Source organism: Prionailurus bengalensis, chromosome B2 (genome assembly GCF_016509475.1).
Source record: "Prionailurus bengalensis isolate Pbe53 chromosome B2, Fcat_Pben_1.1_paternal_pri, whole genome shotgun sequence".
NCBI lineage: Eukaryota > Metazoa > Chordata > Mammalia > Carnivora > Felidae > Prionailurus > Prionailurus bengalensis.
Genome location: NC_057349.1, coordinates 14,980,001 through 15,000,596, shown reverse-complemented (window position 1 = coordinate 15,000,596; position 20,596 = coordinate 14,980,001). Strand labels below are relative to the sequence as shown.

Sequence of the window (20,596 nt, the reverse complement as noted above, 5' to 3'; positions counted from 1 at the left end):
ATAACTTTCTCTGCCTTGAGTCAGAGGCCCTTAATTTCCCATCATCGTCAGAAATTGTTTTGAGGCACTTGTCCGCAGCGGGCTCTGAGCTACCTGTCCCCCTCATTTCTCCTGCACAATGTGCCACTGGGCGTTGGGAAAGCCTTTCCTGGGTTTTTCTTTCTCCGCTTGTAAAATGGACACGTGGATCTTTACCTGCCCTACCGCATAAAGCTGTTATTAGGTTACCTGGAATGCACTCCAGTGCTCTGAGCTTTTTACAAAAAAAAATTTTTTTTCCCTGTTTTCCTGTCGTAGAAATTCTTGTGGGCTGGATACAAAAAAAAAAAAAAATGCATTCCCTCAGACATTTGTATTCAGTATTACTGAGCCCTTTGAAGCAGCCGTCAGCCTCACATAGCATGCGAAGATGCTTCTGGTGGCGTGGAAAATACCACCTTGGAAGCCAGAGAAATAAATGTCGGCATCAAGGGTATTGTTGTTGTTTTTAAGGAGAGACAAATCTGTCCGTCGCGTGCTGCAAATAAACACCAGTAAGGTGACAATTTGTCACAAGAGGATCGATCACATTTAGTTACAGTAACCTGTACGGGGAGTCAAGATCCACATGCTTAGGGCTGCGGCACAGCATTTGGAACCCTGGAGGAGAAGTCAGGGTCTACAGACGTGATCGTGACAGTATTTACAGAGTAAAGGCAAGGCAAGACATGCTAGGGGTGTGTGTGTGTGTGTGTGTGTGTGTGCGTGTGTGTGTGATTTTTTTCTTTAGTCTTCCCAAGGAATAACGAATTCACTAATAAACCTATTACACAACCAATCCGAATGAATACGTACCTGCTGATACAAATTAGCAACAATAGTTGTTTACCTGTGTCTAGACCTTTACAGGTTACAAAGTATCTCAGTGTTTCTGCCGACAATTGAGTACACAATAGCCTAGCGGTCCTCACTCAGCCTTAGATACTCCAGAAGTGCTCTTGGTCTCTCTCTCGGTTTTTTTTTTAATTTTATTTTTTATTTTTTAAAATTTACATCCAAATTAGTTAGCATAGAGTGCAACCATGATTTCAGGAGTAGATTCCTTAGTGCCCCTGACCCATTTAGCCCATCCCCCCTCCCACAACCCCTCCAGTAACCCTGTTTGTCCCCCATATTTAAGAGTCTCTTCTGTTTTGTCCCCCTCCCTGTTTTTATATTATTTTTGTTTCCCTTCCCTATGTTCATCTGTTTTGTCTCTTAAAGTCCTCATATGAGTGAAGTCATATGATATTTGTCTTTCTCTGACTAATTTCACTTAGCATAATACCCTCCAGTTCCATCCACGTAGTTGCAAATGGCAAGATTTCATTCTTTTTGCTTGATGAGTAATACTCCATTGTATATATAAACCACATCTTCTTTATCCATTCACCCATCGATGGACATTTGGGCTCCTTCCATACTTTGGCTATTGTGGATGGTGCTGCTATAAACCTGGGGGTGTACGTGTCCCTTCGAAACAGCACACCTGTATCCTTTGGATAAATGCCTAGTAGTGCCATTGTTGGGTCGTAGGGTAGTTCTATTTTTAGTTTTTTGAGGAACCTCCATACTGTTTTCCATGGTGGCTGCACCAGCTTGCATTCCCATGGTCTCTATCTCTGTTGACTCAAACCTTTCCAGAAGAATATTGGACTAGCTTTCAAAGTTCCCAGTTGTCTCATGATTGTAGAGCCTGCATTTCTGACAACCCTGGAGTCAGTTCAGAATTAAACCCGGCTGCTGCATCTCTCTTCCGACACAGGATGTGGAAAGCTATCTGGCTGCAGGCAGGACCTTGCACTTGCCCATGTGTGTGGGCCCTGAGTATATGCCGAGTTTCCAGCTGGCGATGAGGCGCCCCTCTGTGGACGTGTTCAAAGACAGGTATGCCATCCGCTTAGAGGTGATTACAGACAGGTATGAAAGATTGTCCTAGAGAACTATTCTATTATACAGCTTGACTGGTTGCCCATCAACCTGTTCTCTTCCTAGGTGTCAAACCAAGTACCTTTCCCAGCCTCCCTCGAGGCTTTCAACTTCTTTTCTATGAAGTCATTGAGATTTCTGGGTTTATTTGTTTTAGCAGCTGGCAGTTATTACCTTGCCTAATACGATAACCTTTAAGGTTCCATCTAATCCTGAGATTCTTGGATTCTAAATCTTGAGAGACAGCACTGTGTTATGATTACCTGCCCCTCTCTCACCACTTACAATGATCCTTCCTGTGTTTTCTCTCCTTCTGGTTTTCCACAGGATTTCCATTCCTTTTTTTTTTTTTAAGTTTGTTTATTTGTTTTGAGAGAGACAGAGACAGCGCAAGTGGGGGAGGGGCAGAGAGAGAGAGGGAGAGAGAGAAAATCCCAAGCAGCTCCGTGCTGCCAGCACAGAGCCCAATGTGGGGCTCGAACTCACAAAACTGTGAGATCATGACCTGAGCCGAAACCAAGAGTCAGATGCTTAACTGACTGAGCCACCCAGGCGGCCCCTCTATTCCTTTTGATCCTTATTGGGCTTTGGATTCACTCATGGGCAGGGAACTGGCTAGTGTTAGTAACCGGGCTCAAAAGCAAGCATGCTTCCTGGACACATTCAGCCTGCTGCTGGGTAGCTGAGTACATGAGGCAAAGCCACACATGGAAACAAGGGTGACACAGCCCCAGGATGTGGTAATGACAGATGACATTGGACCTGATGTGAAGATGGGGCAAGGGTGGTGGAATCAGTGGGACCATGGAGCCTGCCACGGGAGGCACCTGCAGACGCCCGCTGGCCTCTGCTTTCCCGAACAACATCACTGAAGCGGAGTTCTAGGGGCGCCTGGGGGGCTCAGTCGGTTGGGTGGCCGGCTTCGGCTCAGATCATGATCTCTCGGTCAGTGAGTTCGAGCCCCGCGTCAGGCTCTGTGCTGACAGCTCGGAGCCTGGAGCCCGCTTCGGATTCTGTGTCTCCCTCTCTCTCTGCCCGCCCCCCCCCCCCCCCCGGCCCACTCACACTCTGTGTCTCTCTCTTTCTCTCAAAAATAAATAGCCATTTAAAAAAATTTTTTTGAAGCAGAGTTCTAGTTCCCTACACATCCACTTGCTGAGAAGCCAAGTAAGCAAGCGCTAAATGACTCTAACGTTCCCTCCGGCGTTTCCAAGTGGGTCCCTAATACCTTGTACAATCGTTAACTAATTAATAGAAGTGGAAGGTTCAGAACTTGGGAGAAGGACTTAATGAAAATTGTTTTGAATGGTAACTAATTATTGATAAGCCAAGGGAATCAGATCTAATTAGCATGAACCTCTTCCTGAGAAATCGGGTGTTGGGGTTTAGAACCAGTTTGAGGAGGGCTAGCTTTCCAAGGGAAAATCATTTCAAAGTGCGTTTTAATGAAAATTTCTGTTTTTGTTTTGCAGCCTTTAAAAAAATCATCATCATCATCATCATCATCATCAGATTTAGAATCTGAATGAAGGTGAGCATTCTGGCTTAAGAGATGGAAACCCTTGACCAACACCCCGATTCTTATTTTTAATGTATATAATAGAGTATGATGAATAAGCCTACTCAGCCTTTCATCCAGGGTGGTGTGTGTGTGTGTGTGGGGGGGGGGGGGGGGGAGAGGGAGGGAGGGAGAGATTTTATTTAAGACTTAGATACAATCATTTTTAATCACATAATATTTGTCAATTACCCAATCAACACGTGATCATGTTCTAATACACAAATATGAATAGTGGAGTACTTTATTTAAAAGTGTGCATTGTTGGGGCGCCTCCGTGGCTCAGTCAGTTAAGCGGCCGACTTTGGCTCAGGTCATGATCTCACAGTCCGTGAGTTCGCGCCCCGGGTCAGGTTCTCTGCTGTCAGCTCAGAGCCTAGAGACTTCTTTGGATTCTGTGTCTCCCTCTCTTTCTGCCTCTCTCTCTCTCTCTCGCTCTCTCTCTCAAAAAGAAAGAAACATTAAAAAAAACTTTTAAGTGTGCATTGTTTGAGGGGTGTCTGGATGGCTCAGTTGGTTAAGCGTTTGACTCTTGGTTTTGGCTCAGGTCTCACGGTTTTTGAGTTTGAACCCCATGTCGGGCTCTGGGCTGACAGTGTGGAACCTGCTTGGGATTCTGTCTCTGTCCCTCTCTGCCCCTCCCTGGCTCTCTCTTGCTCTCTCTCAAAATAAATAAATAAACTGAAGCACCTGGGTGGCTCAGCCGGTTAAGCACCAACTTCAGCTCAGGTCATGATCTCGCGGTTTGTGAGTTCGAGCCCCGGGTCGAGCTCTGTACTGACGGCTCAGAGCCTGGAGCCTGCTTTGGATTCTGGGTCTCCCTCTCTCTCTCTGCCCCTCCCCCACTCAGGCTCTGTCTCTCTCTGTCTCTCAAAAATGAATAAACGCTAAAAAATTTTTTTAAATAAACTTAAAAAAAAAGTCTGCATTGTTCGAATATATTTATTCACCTGAAGCTTTTTAATAAAGTGCTTCCCGTGTGGAATTCGATTATTTTAATTAGCCCTGAAGGTGAGGCAGTTACCGGACTGTGACATATAGTATTTGAAGGTTTTTTCTCCCTCTTCATTTACTTTCTGATGTTGCATAAGCTACTCACAAATATCAGTTGCTGTTGACATCCAAACCAACAAATATATTTAGCACAACACAGCAGAGGCTGAAGCTTTTAATTAACCTTCAGGGACTGTTCTGAGATCATAGGTGTAAAAAGAAAAAAAAAAAAAAATTAGAGGCAGGAAGTTCCCCGAGAAAGGTAACACATCCATTTTCTCCTGACTTTGGGGCGTGTCACCACAGGGCAGGGCGACCTCTGACCCACCAATGTAAAGTGGGTCATGGGAAAAAAAAAACCCCATGCAATGACCCTGTCCTGCTAAGAACAGTAACATCCCCAAACTGTGTCAGCGTGATTAGTTTAGAATTCCAAAAACCCACAAGCCCCCACAAAGTTATGAGTTGTGCCACGTTCCCTCCTTCTTTCTGACACCTTCTCTTCACTCGGGGTCCCTTCCTCCCCTGCCCCAGGACCTGGTGCCCCCTTGCTGCTCCCTCCCTTCCCGGAGTGTGAAGAGGGCGCCCTGCCCTGGCAGGCGGCCCATAAACCACCCCCCTCCCTCCCCTCCCCGGGCCCAGGCCCACCTGTTGGCCCACCCGTCCCTTGCACACCATCTAGACTCCTCTGCCTGCCTGTGTCAGATGCAAAACAAACCGCAAGGTAGGTTGAATGTGGAAAGCTTAATATGAAGATGTATTAACTACAACAGGGGAGGAAGTCACACGGAGGTAAAGAAACCCCTGCAAAACACCATAAGGCTAGTGGAGAGCACCGGTGGAAGAGCCGGGAAGGGGACCCCTCTCTTAGGCTGCGCTTCTGACGGCGCTGGAGAGGGTGCAGTTGCAACCTTCTGGGTGGGCAAGAAGGAGACACCCGTCCGCGGTGGAGATGGGTGGAGGTCGGCAGGAGAGCTCACAGAAGGCAGAGGGGCGTCAGAAGCCTGCTCTCCAGCCGGGCAGTGCAAGGATTGGGGTGCTGGGTGCTACACCAGGAGCTCCGTGGCCAAGTGGTCACCATGGGCAACCAAGGGGCTGGGGCTGGGTGGAGGCTGCTGGGTGTAGGACTGGGGCCAGCCACTGGGAGCCAGGCGGCCCCAGAGGAGACGAGACAGCAGCAGACGAGGAACCACAAAGAGAAGCTCCTTCCTCCTGCCGGACCCAGAGCTCTGTGCTGACACAGCTTGCATTTGCTGCGAACGAGAGCTGCTTCCAGCTCCTTTGTCACCGAGCAGTTGAAGAAGCGAGGCGTTGAGGCTGAGAGCAACAGATCAACAGCCGGCCCCTGACCTTGACTGCTCCCCAGTCTGGCTTACGCGGCTTTACGAATTCTATTTCCCAGCACACACCCTCCAACTTTTCAGTTTGGCTGCTTAATCGTCTCTGTCCAAGTGCTGATCTTTCTGGCCTAGGGGGAGTGTTCTTCCTTCTCTCTTCTGACCAAACTCTACCCTTTCCGTAGGTCTGGCTCAAGACCCCGCCAGGCGGCCATGAACCGTCTCCTAACTATTCTGTTGTAGGTCAGTCAGTTCTGCCACATCTGATTCTTGTCATTTCCCGATTACCTCCCCAGTAAGACTGTAAGCTCTTTGAGAACAAGGACATTGTCTCTCTGGCCCCATTTTCTTTTCTTTTCTTTTTTTTTTAATGTTTTATTTATTTTTGACAGAGAGAGAGAGAGACAGAGCATGAGCGGGGGAGGGTCAGAGAGAGAGGGAGACACAGAATCCGAAGCAGGCTCCAGGCTCTGAGCCATCAGCACAGAGCCCGATGCGGGGCTCGAACTCACAGACTGCGAGATCATGACCTGAGCCGAAGTCGGGTGCTCAACCGACTGAGCCACCCAGGCGCCCCTCTGGCCCCATTTTCTATGGCGCCTGAAATAATGCCTTGTCCTCATAGACCCCTAATTGATATTATGCTGTGATTGGTTGATGACCTGGAAATTTCAGGGTTGGGGATCTAGTCAGGGAATGCTTGGAGGTCTCTGGAAAAAAATTCAGCCTCCACTCCTTTCTGTCCTCATCCCCAGATGAGGATCTGAGTCTGAGTGCTTATAAGAGATTGAGAGCCTCCTTGACATGCAGCCTTACTTCTTTTCTTCCTGGAATTAGGAAATACCATCATGGCAACCCACCCAGCTGCTAACAGCATGTAACTTCCTCGGTAATTCCGTGTACCGAGGGAAGGAGATGTAATGAGGTCACATTACGATGAAAATGATTTCTCATACTTTGACCTGAGTCTGGTTGCGAAAGAATGTCTTCCTCTCTTTATCGCTTTTAAGAAACAGAGTTGCTTTCATAATAGAGACTTCTTTCTCGAGATGAAATACTAGAGATCATAAAGAGGTGGACAAAGAGAATGACCCGAGTGCTCTATAAGGGACACTTCAATGGATCGATGCTGTTTTGTCTTACTACTTTGTGTTTTCCCAAATGGCCAGTAAGTGATTCTCGAATCACTGTGATCTTAGCCTCAATAGCCAGGGCTAGGCTATATCAAAAGCTTTGGCCTGTGCAATGAGTCACTTGTTGTTTACCAAGCAAGGCTCTTCTGTCACTTTCCTTTTATATCCGAGCACCATCTTCCCTGACTACCTCCTCCTACCATTAGACTGAGCTGATTTTCTTCTTTTGTATTTTCTTAGCATTAAAAAAAGAGAGAGAATACACATCGCTACGTATGGTAATTGTTAGTTAATCCCTTGTCGTTCTGGAATGTGCTCTCTTTAGCTACGTATCCCCAGGATGTAAACCAGTGACTTGCACATAGGAAATGCTCAATAAATATGACTTGAATGAACGGATGGTTGGTTGAATGATGAAGCAGTCTTGCTGCTTTGGGTGGCAAACATCAATCACCCAATTTGACCTCTTTTAACCAGACAAGAACATTTTTCAGCTCGTGTAGTCAGGAAGATCAACGGGCTTCTGGCTTCAGGTAGGAGTGGACCCAGGGATTCAGACTCTGTCATCAGGACTCTTTCCTTCTTTCATTATATCTTGGTTTCTGCTGACATCCAAATTTACCTCATTCTCAATGAAGATCTCTCCATACGGCCTGCCTAAATAAATAAACAAACGCGTAAACAAATCCACTGAAGGTTCTAGCTCAGGGTTTCTCACTGTGGAGGTACTGACAGTTTGGAACTGGTAATCCTTTGTCGTGTGGGACTCTCCCATGTGTTGCGGGACAGTTACCACCTCTAGCTTCCAGCCATCAAATGACACGAGGGATTCCATAAAATGTGACCTATTATGGGGCGCCTGGGTGGCGCCGTCGGTTAAGCGTCCGACTTCAGCCAGGTCACGATCTCGCGGTCCGTGCGTTCGAGCCCCACGTCGGGCTCTGGGCTGATGGCTCGGAGCCTGGAGCCTGTTTCCGATTCTGTGTCTCCCTCTCTCTCTGCCCCTCCCCCGTTCATGCTCTGTCTCTCTCTGTCCCAAAAATAAATAAACGTTGAAAAAAAAATTAAAAAAAAATGTGACCTATTAAATATGTCCCCCCTTTCCCACTTTCAAATACTCCTTAGGGAGACAGTAGGGCCTCTGGTTGAGATTCCAAAGAAGATGGCTTGACTCCCTGTCACCTGTTTTCCATATTAGTTCTTGAGAAGGATTCTGATTGGCTCTGCTTAGGTTGTGTTTCTTCCCCTGGACCAATCACGGTGTTTGATGTATTGAGGAGTTTGGTATAATCTGATTGGCCAAGACATTAGTTACCTACTGGTGCACAGCAGATTATTCCAACCCTTAGCAGCTTCAAGCATTTGTTAGCTCAAGTGATTTCGGTGGGACAGGAATCTGGGAGCAGCTTGGTAGGGTGGTTCTGACTCTGGGCCTCTCACAAGGAGGCAGTCAAGCTGTTGTCTTCCCAAGGCTCTTGGGGGGTTGGAGGATCCACTTCCAAGGGCACCCATGCGGTTGCTTGTAGGCCTCAGTTTCTTACTGGCTGTGGGCTCGCTGACCGAATGGCCTCTCCTTAGGCTGCATGAATGTCCTTTCCAAAGACAGCTGGCTTCACAGAGTGACTGATTGGAGAAAGAAGAAGAGAGGAAAGGAAGGGAGGGGAGGGGAAAAGGGGGGAGGGAAGGGGAGAGCCCAGTATCACACCGCACTCTTTTATAACCTAATCTTGGGAGTGAGAAACCATCCTTTCTGCCCTATTCTGTTGGTCACACGGACCAGCTCTGGTACGCCGTGCCTGAGCCTACACCAGGGTATGAGCCCAGGAAGCAGGATCATTGGAGACTATTTGGAAGCTGCCTTCCTCTTCCTCAGACGACGACGAGGGTGCAGGGTGCGGACCACACTCATTCCTGTGCCTGGAAGGCAGGATGACAGGAATGCCAGCCCTGGGGGATAGCTCAGCAGGCCGGGAGCTGCATTTCCCAAAAGGAAGTCCTGCGGTGTAAACAAAAAGTAGATAGATAGCTGCTACAAATGAATATTTAAATTCCCTGCGTCACCAACTCGCTCAAGGCCGCACAGGGGCAGGTCTGGTGAAAACAGGGCTATGAATTATTTCTCTCTATCTCTAGATCACCCCTTGTCCCTTAAGAACATTTTTTTTTTTTGCTGCTGCGGACTGATGTTTCCCGGTCAGCATTTATTTACTCGAAGGTGCTCACAAGCGATTCAACTGCTGATTTATAAGTAGGGCTTGTAGGTCTTGGGAGTAGACCAATATTTGAGTGTGCGTCTCTTGTATAAATTGTTCTGGCCGCTACTTACTTGTTTCTCCAAAGTTCTCCTTTCTCTGGTGCTCTTTAATTCTTTTGAGTTATAGCAGAGAGAAAGCATGGGCTATCTCCTCCTGGTAGGTTTCCACCAGGAAGAGGTAGGGGGAGGGACTGGAGCAGCCCCGGGAACAGGTGCCACTGCACCCACTACGAGACACGAGATGACTCTCCACAACTGGGCATTTGGATTCTGTGCGTTAGGATAGGTTTCCCTTAGGTGCGTTCCCCCAGAGACTATGTGGACTAAGTGAATGCCGTTTTCTCATTAGGGATTAATGGCGTCCGGAGGCAAGGTGATTTCCGAGACTTCGAGACTTCGGTCTTTGGTTGGAGTACCGCCAGCAGCTGAGCCATCCCGACACCCCACTGCTCTCAGTAACGAGAAGCCACTATTTGCCTTCTCGTCGCCCCGCCAGGAAGAAGCCTACCAGGTATCCTAGAACCCGTCCCAGACAGCCGTTGGAAGATTTGGCTCCCCCTCTCTCCAAGCTTTTGGAAAGTAATCGTAGCACTGCAGAAAATGAGTGGCTCCTTTTTGAGATGGTTTGAGAAGAAGCCTTGCTGAGGTTTAATCGCATAAACGGAGGCACGGCTTTCCCGCGCTCTCTCAACCGATGGAAACAAAGATGCTAAGCGTGAGGCTCCGTGTTCACTTACGCTTGATTGTGTATAAACCCTGCATATCAGATTGGGTACCTACCCATGGACAGCGAATGAGGAAGAAGATGCCTCCGACTTGGGGCAGCTCAGTAGATCCCCAGGCAGAGACCAGCAACTATCAGGTCTCTGCACGGGGCGTCTAGAAGACAGGCAAATTCACGCAGCCCGGCCGAAGGGTGCGGATTTACGCGCTGGCCTTTTCAGCTGGTCTTCAAAACTGATTAGACGTTTGAAAATGACACTCCTCCACATTTCGTTTGTTCCTGATAATTCTCACTCCTTGAACTGTGCAGGCAGCTCAACAGAGAAGGGTAGAGAAGGTGAAGAAAACCACCATCGTCGGTAGATGCACGCTGTTCCCCTGCACAGGCGGAAAGGGAGAGAAGGGCAGAGCCACGTGGATTAAATTGGCTGGCCGTCTTATGCTGGGTCTCACCAGGCTTGATGTTTTCGGCTTACATCTGCAATACCCGGAATACAGCAGATCCCCCCTTATCCACCGAGGATACGTTTTAGGACCCCGAGTGGGTGCCTGAAATGGTGGCGAGCAAAATCACAGGTAGAGGGAGGGGCTCCTGTATTTGGGTAACAAGTTGTCTATGGCTAGCTGCTGTCAAAAAATGAGGGTCATCCCCAGGGGTACTGAGAGAAGTTTCGGTTAACCTTGGTATCATCGCTGGAGGAACGAATGGGATATGTGCGGCCCCTGTCCGTGTCCGTGTTTCTCTCCTTACACGTAGGTGATGGCTGTTCTGCTGACCCATGTTCCTGGCCCTGGTCCTCCCACTCCTGAGTCACCAACTGGCAGGGCTGGGATAGAAAGGAGTGTGAGGCTGATAGTTAAAGGTAGGGTCTCTGGCTCTGGACATAGGCAGACCTGGGTTGTTATTATTATTATTTAATTTATATTGAAGTTAGTTACCATACAGTATAGTCTTGGCTTCAGGAGTAGAACCCAGTGATTCATCTCTTACAAGTGATACCCAGCGCTCATCCCCAGAAGTGCCCTCCTCAATGCCCATCACCCATCTAGCCCATCCCCCCAGCCACCTCCCTTCCAGTAACCCTCAATTTGTTCTCTGCATTGAAGAGTCTAATGGTTTGCCTCCCTCTCTGTTTGTATCTTATTTTTCCTTCCCTTCCCCTATGTTCATCTGTTGTTTGTTAAATTCCACATATGAGATCTGTCTTTCTCTGACTTTCTCTGTCTTATTTTGCTTAGCATGACACCCTCTAGTTCCATCCATGTTGTTGCAAATGGTAAGATTTCATTCTTTTTTTTCTTAATTAAAAAAAAATATTTATTTGTTTTTGGGAGACAGAGAGACAGAGCGCAAGCAGGGGAGGGGCAGAGGGAGAGGGAAACACAGAATCTGAAGCAGGCTCCAGGCTCTGAGCTCCGAGCTGTCAGCACAGAGCCTGACGTGGGGCTCGAACCCACAAAGCGTGAGAACATGACCTGGGCCGAAGTCAGACGCTTAACTGACTGAGTCACCCAAGCACCCCAGATTTCATTCTTTTTTTTTTTATCATTGAGTAGTATTCCATTATTATGTATGTATATATACACGTGTATGTACATACACGTATATACATTACATCTTCTTTATCCACTCATCAGTAGATGGACATTTGGACTCTTTCAGTAATTTGGCTACTGTTGATAGGGCTACTATAAATATTGGGGTGCATGTACCCCTTCAAATCAGCATTTTTGTATCCTTGGGATAAATACCTAGTAGTACAATTGCTGGGTCAGGCAGCAATTCTGTTTTTAATTTTTTGAGGAACCTCCATACTGTTTCCCAGAATGGCTGCACCAGTTTGCATTCCCACCAGCAAAGCAAAAGAGATCCTCTCTCTCCGCATCCTCGCCAACATCTGTCGTTGCCTGAGTTGTTCATGTGAGCCATTCTGACAGGTGTGAGGTGGTATCTCATTGTGGTTTTGATTTGTATTTCCCTGATGAGGAGTGACGTTGAGCATTGTTTCCTGTGTCTCTTGGCCATCTGGATGTCTTCTTTGGAGAAGTGTCTATTCATGTTTCCTGCCCATGTCTTCACTGGATTATTTGTTTTTTTTGGGTGTTCGATTTAGTAAGTTCTTGCTAGATTTTGGATACTAACCCTTTATCCGCTATGTTATTTGAAAATATCTTCTCCATTCTATTTGTTGTTTCCTTCGCTGTGCGGAAGCTTTTTATCTTGATGAGGTCCCGATAGTTCATTTTTTTGCTTTTATTTCCCTTGCCTCCAGAGACATGTCAAGTAAGAAGTTGCCGCGGCTGAGGTCAAAGAGGTTGTGGCCTGTTTTCTCCTGTAGGATTTTGTTTCCTGTCTCACGTTGAGGTCTTTCATCCATTTTGAGTTTATGTTTGTGTCTGGTGTAAGAAAGTGGTCCAGGTTCATTCTTCTGCCTGTCGCTGTCCAGTTTTCCCAGCGCCGTTTGCTGAGGAGACTGTCTATTTCCATTGGATAGTCTTTCCTGCCTTGTCAAAGATTGGTCGGCCATATATTTGTGGGTCCATTTCTGGTTCTCTGTTCTGTTCCTTCGATCAACGTGTCTGCTTTTGTGCCACAGGCAGTCCTGGGTTCTACTTATACTGGCTACGTGAGCTGGCACGAGTTGCCTAACCTCGCTGGACTCTGTTTTCTTATGCTAACAAGGGAGACAATCGTGGTACCTCTTTACCCCAGGGGGCTGCAGTGAGGACTAAGTCAGGGGATGCCGTGAATAGCATAGCTCAGGAAGGATCTACGCTTCCAGCACCTGGTGTGATTCTCCTCCTAACACTGCCTTCCACAGCCCCAGGGGCTCCGGAGGACAGGGTGGCTGAGCAGGAGGGCCCTTAACTGCTTGCAGGGCCCCCTTCCCTCCTTAGCTCTTAGGGCTCGGAATCCAGCCCCGCTGCTGTTGTTCGATCAGTCTTTGTAGGTTTTCTTTCCGGGAGGAGGAGTTTGGGGTGTCCCATGGCCTCATCTTAGGGAGTCGGGGGGACCTCTGGCACAGCTTTTGGAACCACCTGCCCCTGGCAGGTTTTACTGGAAAAACTCCCACGTGATCTTCCTGAGAAGGTTTGCCTCAGTGAAGCTTCATAAGGCTGAAGGCAGACAATTTAGCCCCCCTCTTGGGCAGGTGGGGTTTTTTTTCATTAAATTAAAATGTACTTATTTTTTTATTTTACGAAAGAGAGGCTAATAATTGTGAAATGCAGCCTGTAAGGAGTAAACAAAATACTCCTGTGTTTACTAAGCCTCGCGTTCATTAATTTCCTACTCGGATTTTTTTTTCCCCCTTTTTTAAAATGGCAAAATAATTGTGTTCATTTCTTCCTCCCTGGGAGACCTTAAAGGACCTTAATATTGGGTCCTCTGCTGTTTCTCTTCTTCCTAAAGCTCTGCTTCAATCACATCAAAACATTGCAGTCTCGGCTTTAAAACCCAGTTAGGAATGAAATAGGGCCAGAGTCAGGGACCTGCCTTCTCACTGCCTGGGGCCCCGCAGATTAGGGCAGGCTTTACCTTAAAACACCCAAATATTGGCACTGAGTGTTTTAGGCACAGAGCCTGGCACCACACGTGGGCCCACGTCCAGCCCTGGCCCTGCCACACGGGAGCCCCAGTGTCCAACTGAGCGTACCTGCGACCTGGCTGACCGGGGGCGGGAGAACCCAGAGAACAGGCACACGGCCATTGCCACCCCGAGCTTCTGTCCTTCAGGAGAGGTGCAGGCACGGAACCAAGGCCATTGGAAACGCATTCCCAACAGCTGTTGGGAGTGAGGACCCCGAAAATCGAGGAACGGTTGAGCGGCATAGTGGGGACTCCTTCTCTGGATGCCGAAGGTCCAGTAAATCCCTTGAAAGACGTGTTTGGGGAGCTCTTCCTTTGCAATCATATTTGAGACTGAACTGGGGGGAAATCGGAGGCTGGGGAAGTGAAGGAATTGATTAGCATCGCAGAGCAGTCCGTAGGCCGTTGGCAGGCCTGTCTGTAGGTGCTTTGGCGGAGAGAGCTGGGGTCTGGCCGGCCGGGCCTGGGCCCGCAGCCACGCACCTAGCGGCCCAGCAGCTGGCGGCCCAGGTGCTGTGGGAGGCCGCGGTCCTCCAGAGTCTGCAGCATCCGGGGCCTTTGGAGCCCAGCACCCCGGACCCTGCTGAGAGGCCGACCCCAGCCTCCCCATCCACTCCCCCGGCCCCAGAGCCGCCCTTTCCACCCACCCCTTGGCTTGCTCCCACCCCATCTCTTCTGCTCTATCCCATCTAGCAGAAGCTTCAGCTCCACCTTGCCTTCCCTGGGTAGCCAGCCACTGCGTTCTGGAAGCTATGTGAAGGAAGCTTGCATGCAGCTTCGGACCTTTCCCAGGCAGGACGCTGGGCCCCGCGCTTGTAATCAAAGACGGGTTCACATAGGGTTGTTGAATCCTGTCTACTTACTGAAGGGCCTGGACTAAAGCTTTACCCAGGACTAAAGCTTAGCCGTTGTTTAGGTCTTTCCGCTTCTGGAACATTTTCCTTCACTTCCTTCAGACAATGTCTAAATGACGCCACCAACTGGAGCAGTCCGGTCTCTGGCCCCGGCTAGGGTGAGCAAATGAATGATAGTGAAGGTAGCTTCTGGCGCCCACCCCGGGCATTTAATTCACTCGGGCGTCAGTGAGCTCACCTCTCAGGACCCGCACATTAGCGACCTCGAACTAATAACTTTCCTGGCAGAGGCAGAAGTGACAGCCCAGCTTGAACCATTAGGTCACTCTTGCCGGCGTAGACGGCCTCCGATGCTTTACCACTGCATCTGGATACATCCAGGGCGCTGTGCCCGGCCTGAACGTGCCGAACAGTCTGGCCCCTGCTGCCTTTCCAGCTTCTTTCCCCCACCCCACCCGCCTACCCCACCTGCACGGAGCCTGTGTTCTAAGAACACTGCGGCCACTCTGTCCACTTTCCTGGACACCTCTGCATTTTCCCACTTCTGTGCCCTAACTGAAGCCATTCATTCACTGGAATGCCCTTCCCCCTTCCCTACCTGTTGAAATCCCATTATTCTCCAGCGCACAACACAAAAGCCATCTCCTTGAGAAAGCCTTCCGAGATTTCCCCGAGCCAGAAGCGAATCTGGGCTTTGTTGTGGCCTCTCGGGCTCTCAGCTCCATGTCCATTTCAGGGTCAATTCCATCAGCCCTCACCTTTGGTGTGGGTCTTTAGCTTTCTGGACTGACTTTTGTTCCACAAACATCCACGGAAGGTCTTTGAGTTCCAACTGCTGTGTTAGATGCTGGCTGGATAAGGATGAATAAGACTGAAAGTGTCTTTGAGGAGGTAGAAAAATCCAGTGGACAGACAGGCAGGTCAACATCTCATTACAATGAAATGCGCTAAGACAGAGAAATAGGGTCCTGGGGGGACTCGGGGATGCACAAGGCCCAGAGCCTGGTGTATCCGAGGAATAGTTACTAGCCTCTGAGTGGCCAGAAGAGGGGCTCGTGTAAGGACCATGTTGGAAAAAGAAGCTGGAAAACCATGTGTGTGATGGTTTGTTTTATGTGTGAACTTGGCTGGGCCATGGTACCCAGATATTTGATCAAACGTTGTTCTACGTGTTTTTTTTTTGTGAAGGTTTGTTTTAGATGAGATGAACATTTAAATCGGTGGACTTTGGGCAGAGCAGCATCGTGGGTGGGTCTCATCCAATCAGTTGAAGGCCTTAACGGCAGTAAGACTGGCCTTCCCGGAGGAAGAGGAAATTCTGCCGCAAGACTGCAACACCCGCTTCTTCTCTGGGTCTCAACCTGCTGTCCTGTTCTGCAGACTTAGAGCTGGTCAGTCTCTGTATCCCCATGAGCCAATTCCTTAAAATCTCTCCGTCTCCCTCTCTCTGTCTCTCCTTCTCTTTCCACGCATGCACGCGCGTGCACACACCTCCACCCTCCTGGTTCTGTTTCTCTGGAGAGCTGTGACACAATACTGATCCCCGATTGTGAAGGAAGCTGGCAAGCAAGCCGTTTCGCAGGGCAGGAAGAAACGGCCGGAAGTCACTGAGCAGGGGAGTCACGGGTCAGAGCTGTATTAATAAAGGCCCTGTCTGGGCCCAAGTGTAGCTGTTATTCTGGGGTACCCAGAGACCTTAGGGTGCCCCGCCCCTCCCTGGCAGCAGCGGGGTCCTGTCATGTCAGCCATCAGGAAGGAGTTCTTGTCACAGTACCTGAGGCGCTTGGAAAGCTGTTAACTTTCTTTCCATTCCCACAGTCTCAGTTTGGATATTCATCAGCAGAAACCGCTGAGACCCTGTCCCGCCCCATCTCTCCTGCTCTCTCCCATCTAGCAGAGGCTTCTGCTCCACCTTGCCTTCCCTGGGTAGCCAGCCACTGCGTTCTGGAAGCTGTGTGAAGGAAGCTTGCATGCGGCTTCGGACCTTTCCCAGGCAGGACGCTGGCCCCGGGCCGCGCCTGTAATCAAAGACGGGTTCACATAGGGTTGTGGAATCCTGTCTACTCACTGATGGGCCTGAGAAATGAGTGGCCCGCCCCCGGGGGGAGGCTGGAGGAGCCAGGATATGGTTTATGGACTATAAGCTTTAGCACGGCCCTGCCTAGAGGGTTGAGTAAGGGACTGGAACCCGAGGAGGGGTCAGCAGGGCCAAGGAGAAGCTCGCCTCCGTGGAGTGCATCTACGCTACAAGGGCAGGCGGTGCTGAGACTTGAGGCAGCTGGAGTTTGCAGGAGCCCAGAAGTTCAGGGTCACGGGTGCCTCGTTTGGGGCTGCAACTTAATTCCACACCACACTGGCTCGTGTGGCTAAGGATGCTGATTTTTTCCTGTTGCTCTGAGTTCAGGCTCCGGGGCTAGAGGGGTCCCGTGGGAGATGTGGCTATGGGAGGCTGGAGAAGGTGAAGGCAGGGGAAGTGAGGCAGGGCTCTCAGTCCTGGTATCATGTCGACTTTCTTAAATTAGCTGGGGGGAGAGGAAATAAGAAAGCAGAGCCAGAAAGTCAGCAGTCAGGCTTTTCCACACCATCTGGGATGGGATGCGGAAGGCTGCCAAGAAAATCTAGGCGCCAGAGCTAATTGGTGGAACTTGAGAGCACAAGTCACACGCCATCCCACGAAACCGAGAGGCTTTCCTTTTCTCTTCTCTGTTTCCTTCCCTTCCTTCCGTCTTCCTTCCTCCCCTCCCCTCCCCTCCCCTCCCTTTCCCCCTTCCGTGCTTTCTTTTTTAAACACGTAGCTCTGTGGAGCCTCAAAGTAATGCCACTGCTAAGCAACATACAGATCTGAAGATTTGGTATAATAAGAAAGCACGTCCATAAACGAGGGAACCAGGATTAAGCTGAGTCACGTTTGACAGTTTAACTCAAGGCGGTGCTAGTTCAGGGTGTAGGAGTTCGACTTCTAAAACCCTTGCTGCAAATTGGATTCCTAATTTGTGATAGCCTCCTCAGGGATATGGCTTTTCAGAGAAACTAATCACGATTGGACCACTGCACGCATGCTTTAATTTCTTCATTTTATTACTCGTAACGCAGCATAGTTTAACTGTGGCTCCTGCGCGGTCTCGTCCGGCGTGACCAGACATCTGGTGTGGTAAGCGCTCCAAGCGTGGGAAGGGTTAAGGAGCCTTTAGGCGAGTGCTTGAAGCTTTTGATCCTTTCAAGATACTTCGAAGGCCGTAGAGAGGGTTTGCGGTTGTCAGGGGTGGAATGGTTCCATCTCTGCCCGAGCAGATGAGGGAAGCAGCCCGTGCAGTTGTACGACCTGAGCTGAGTCGACAGCCAGTGGTTTGCAGAGCCAGCCTCTGACTAGGCGTGTGTGAGTCAGAAACCTGTCCTCTTTCTGCCACATCGTCTTCTTCCTGCGGCCTCTTCGCAGGCTAAGGGGCCGGTGGAGTTTGCGGGTGGGACAGTAAGGAAGCGGCCCGAATGCCTGCTGGGGGCTCGGGGTTGGGGGTGGGCAGCACGGAGGTGGGGGGCGTTGCCCCTGATTGGCTTTGAGCACGGTTTCTCATTCCTTCATGCTTCTGCTTCTATGTACTCAGAAGTCTCGGCCGTGAGCCCTGCCCTGGCGACGTTGTGCCCAGGCACGGCATCCCCTGAGTACGGCAGCTGACCTCGAAGCAAGGGCAGCCCGTATGTGTCCTTTCTCTCCCGGTGCCTGTGATCCTGTCTCAGGGCAGCCCGACAACCCCACCTGATCCCCCGGCGCCACCTCCACGAGTCTGCTTTCATCATCTTGTGCTTCCATTGGTGCATGCCCAACACAGTGGCCCGCCCGAGGACGCACTGGCTTGTCACGGTGGAGTGGGCGGGCTCACAAGTGTGGCCCCCGCTGCCCGGTGCAGGGGTCTTTCCTCCACCACCCTGGTGCTCAGAGGGGCATCTTCAAGGGGCCTCTCCCGTATCGGCTGTGTAAGTACACCTTGCTTTTTTCCCTCTAGTTGATCTGATCCCTTTTTGGCATTCTGTTGAGTGTTATTAAATATGACTTAAGTAGAATCATTGCCCAGGGAGTAGGAGACGGCTTGTTCCCTCACGGTTGATGCATCAAGTCCGTAACTGGTGTCTGCTTTGGATGCATAGACTCTTGAGACATTAAAAATGAACAAAGACCATTGTTTCCTATGACATGAAGACACAAACAGTACTGTGTTCCTATTTGTGCTCAAATGGGATAAGTCCCGGGCTGAGAGCCAGAAAACCTAGATTCAAGTTCTAGCTGCTTGACCTTAGATGGGTCCCGTAACTTGGTTATCCTCAGTTTCTCCCTGTGCACACTGGAGATGCCTAGTGGAGACCCCTGGCAGGCGGCTGTGAGAATTCAAATAAGGTCATTCTTTGAAAGAGCTCTTCACTCTACAAAAGCTCAGGCAGATGTCAGGCACGGAAGGTTAAAAAATATTCCACATGGTTTCTCCTCCAGGATCTGCAGCCTGGAAGCTCAGTCCCTTTCATGCTGGCAGTGAGAACTTGTCGCTTGTACACTACACCAGGCCCCCAAATGTGACCTGAAAGTTTGCACACCCCCACCTCCATGAGAATCACCAACAAAAGTGAAAAGGCTGATAGAATTGTGTTTCATTTCAAATGGTATAAAGGAAGGAAAAAAATGACTGCCTGCCTTAACACACTATTTTAAGCACGCTTTTCCTTCCTTCCTTCCTTCCTGCCTTCTTTCCTTCTTCTTCCTTCCTCCTTCTTCCTTCCTTCCTTCCTTCCTCCTTCCTTCCTTCCTCCTTCCTTCTTCCTTCCTCCTTCTTCCTTCCTTCCTTCCTTCCTTCCTTCCTTCCTTCCTTCCTCCTTCCTTCCTTCCTCCTTCCTTCCTTCCTCCTTCCTTCCTTCCTCCTTCCTTCCTTCCTTCCTCCTTCCTTCCTTCCTCCTTCCTTCCTTCCTTCCTTCCTTCCTCCTTCCTTCCTTCCTTCCTTCCTTCCTTCCTTCCTCCTTCCTTCCTTCCTCCTTCCTTCCTTCCTTCCTTCCTTCCTTCCTTCCTTCCTTCCTCCTTCCTTCCTTCCTTCCTTCCTTCCTTCCTTCCTTCCTCCTTCCTTCCTTCCTCCTTCCTTCCTTCCTTCCTTCCTTCCTTCCTTCCTCCTTCCTTCCTTCCTCCTTCCTTCCTTCCTCCTTCCTTCCTTCCTCCTTCCTTCCTTCCTTCCTCCTTCCTTCCTTCCTCCTTCCTTCCTTTCCTTCCTTCCTTCCTCCTTCCTTCCTTCCTTCCTTCCTTCCTTCCTCCTTCCTTCCTTCCTTCCTTCCTTCCTTCCTTCCTCCTTCCTTCCTTCCTTCCTTCCTTCCTTCCTTCCTCCTTCCTTCCTTCCTCCTTCCTTCCTTCCTTCCTTCCTTCCTCCTTCCTTCCTTCCTTCCTTCCTTCCTTCCTTCCTTCCTTCCTCCTTCCTTCCTTCCTCCTTCCTTCCTTCCTCCTTCCTTCCTTCCTCCTTCCTTCTTCCTTCCTTCCTCCTTCCTTCCTTCCTTCCTTCCTTCCTTCCTCCTTCCTTCCTTCCTCCTTCCTTCCTTCCTTCCTTCCTCCTTCCTTCCTTCCTTCCTTCCTTCCTCCTTCCTTCCTTCCTCCTTCCTTCCTTCTTCCTTCCTTCCTTCCTTCCTTCCTTCTTCCTTCCTTCCTCCTTCCTTCCTTCCTTCCTTCCTTCCTTCCTTCCTCCTTCCTTCCTTCCTCCTTCCTTCCTTCTTCCTTCCTTCCTTCCTCCTTCCTTCCTTCCTCCTTCCTTCCTTCCTTCCTTCCTTCTTCCTTCCTTCTTCCTTCCTTCCTCCTTCCTTCCTTCCTTCCTTCCTTCCTTCCTCCTTCCTTCCTTCTTCCTTCCTTCCTTCTTCCTTCCTTCTTCCTTCCTTCTTCCTTCCTTCCTTCCTTCCTTCCTTCCTTCCTTCTTCCTTCTTCCTTCCTTCCTTCTTCCTTCCTTCCTTCCTTCTTCCTTCCTCCTTCCTTCCTTCCTTCCTTCCTCCTTCCTTCCTTCCTTCCTTCTTCCTTCCTTCCTTCTTCCTTCCTTCCTTTCTTTTTCTTTCTTTCTTTCTTTCTTTCTTTCTTTCTTTTTTTTTTTCTTTCTCTTTCTTTCTCTCTTTCTTTCTTTCTTTTCCTTCCTTCCTTCCTTCCTTCCTCCTTCCTTCCTTCCTTCTTCCTTTCTTCCTTCCTTCTTCCTTCCTTCCT

General features: G+C 49.5%; 1 long non-coding RNA gene across 1 annotated transcript; it reads left to right on the top strand.

Moving 5' to 3' along the window:
* The first annotated feature begins 3,430 nt into the window (after positions 1–3,430).
* LOC122489221 lies at positions 3,431–10,394 on the top strand. Its single transcript, XR_006298870.1, has 2 exons — positions 3,431–3,478; positions 9,572–10,394. It is a non-coding gene; the product is annotated as an uncharacterized LOC122489221 (long non-coding RNA).
* Positions 10,395–20,596: the final 10,202 nt, after the last annotated feature.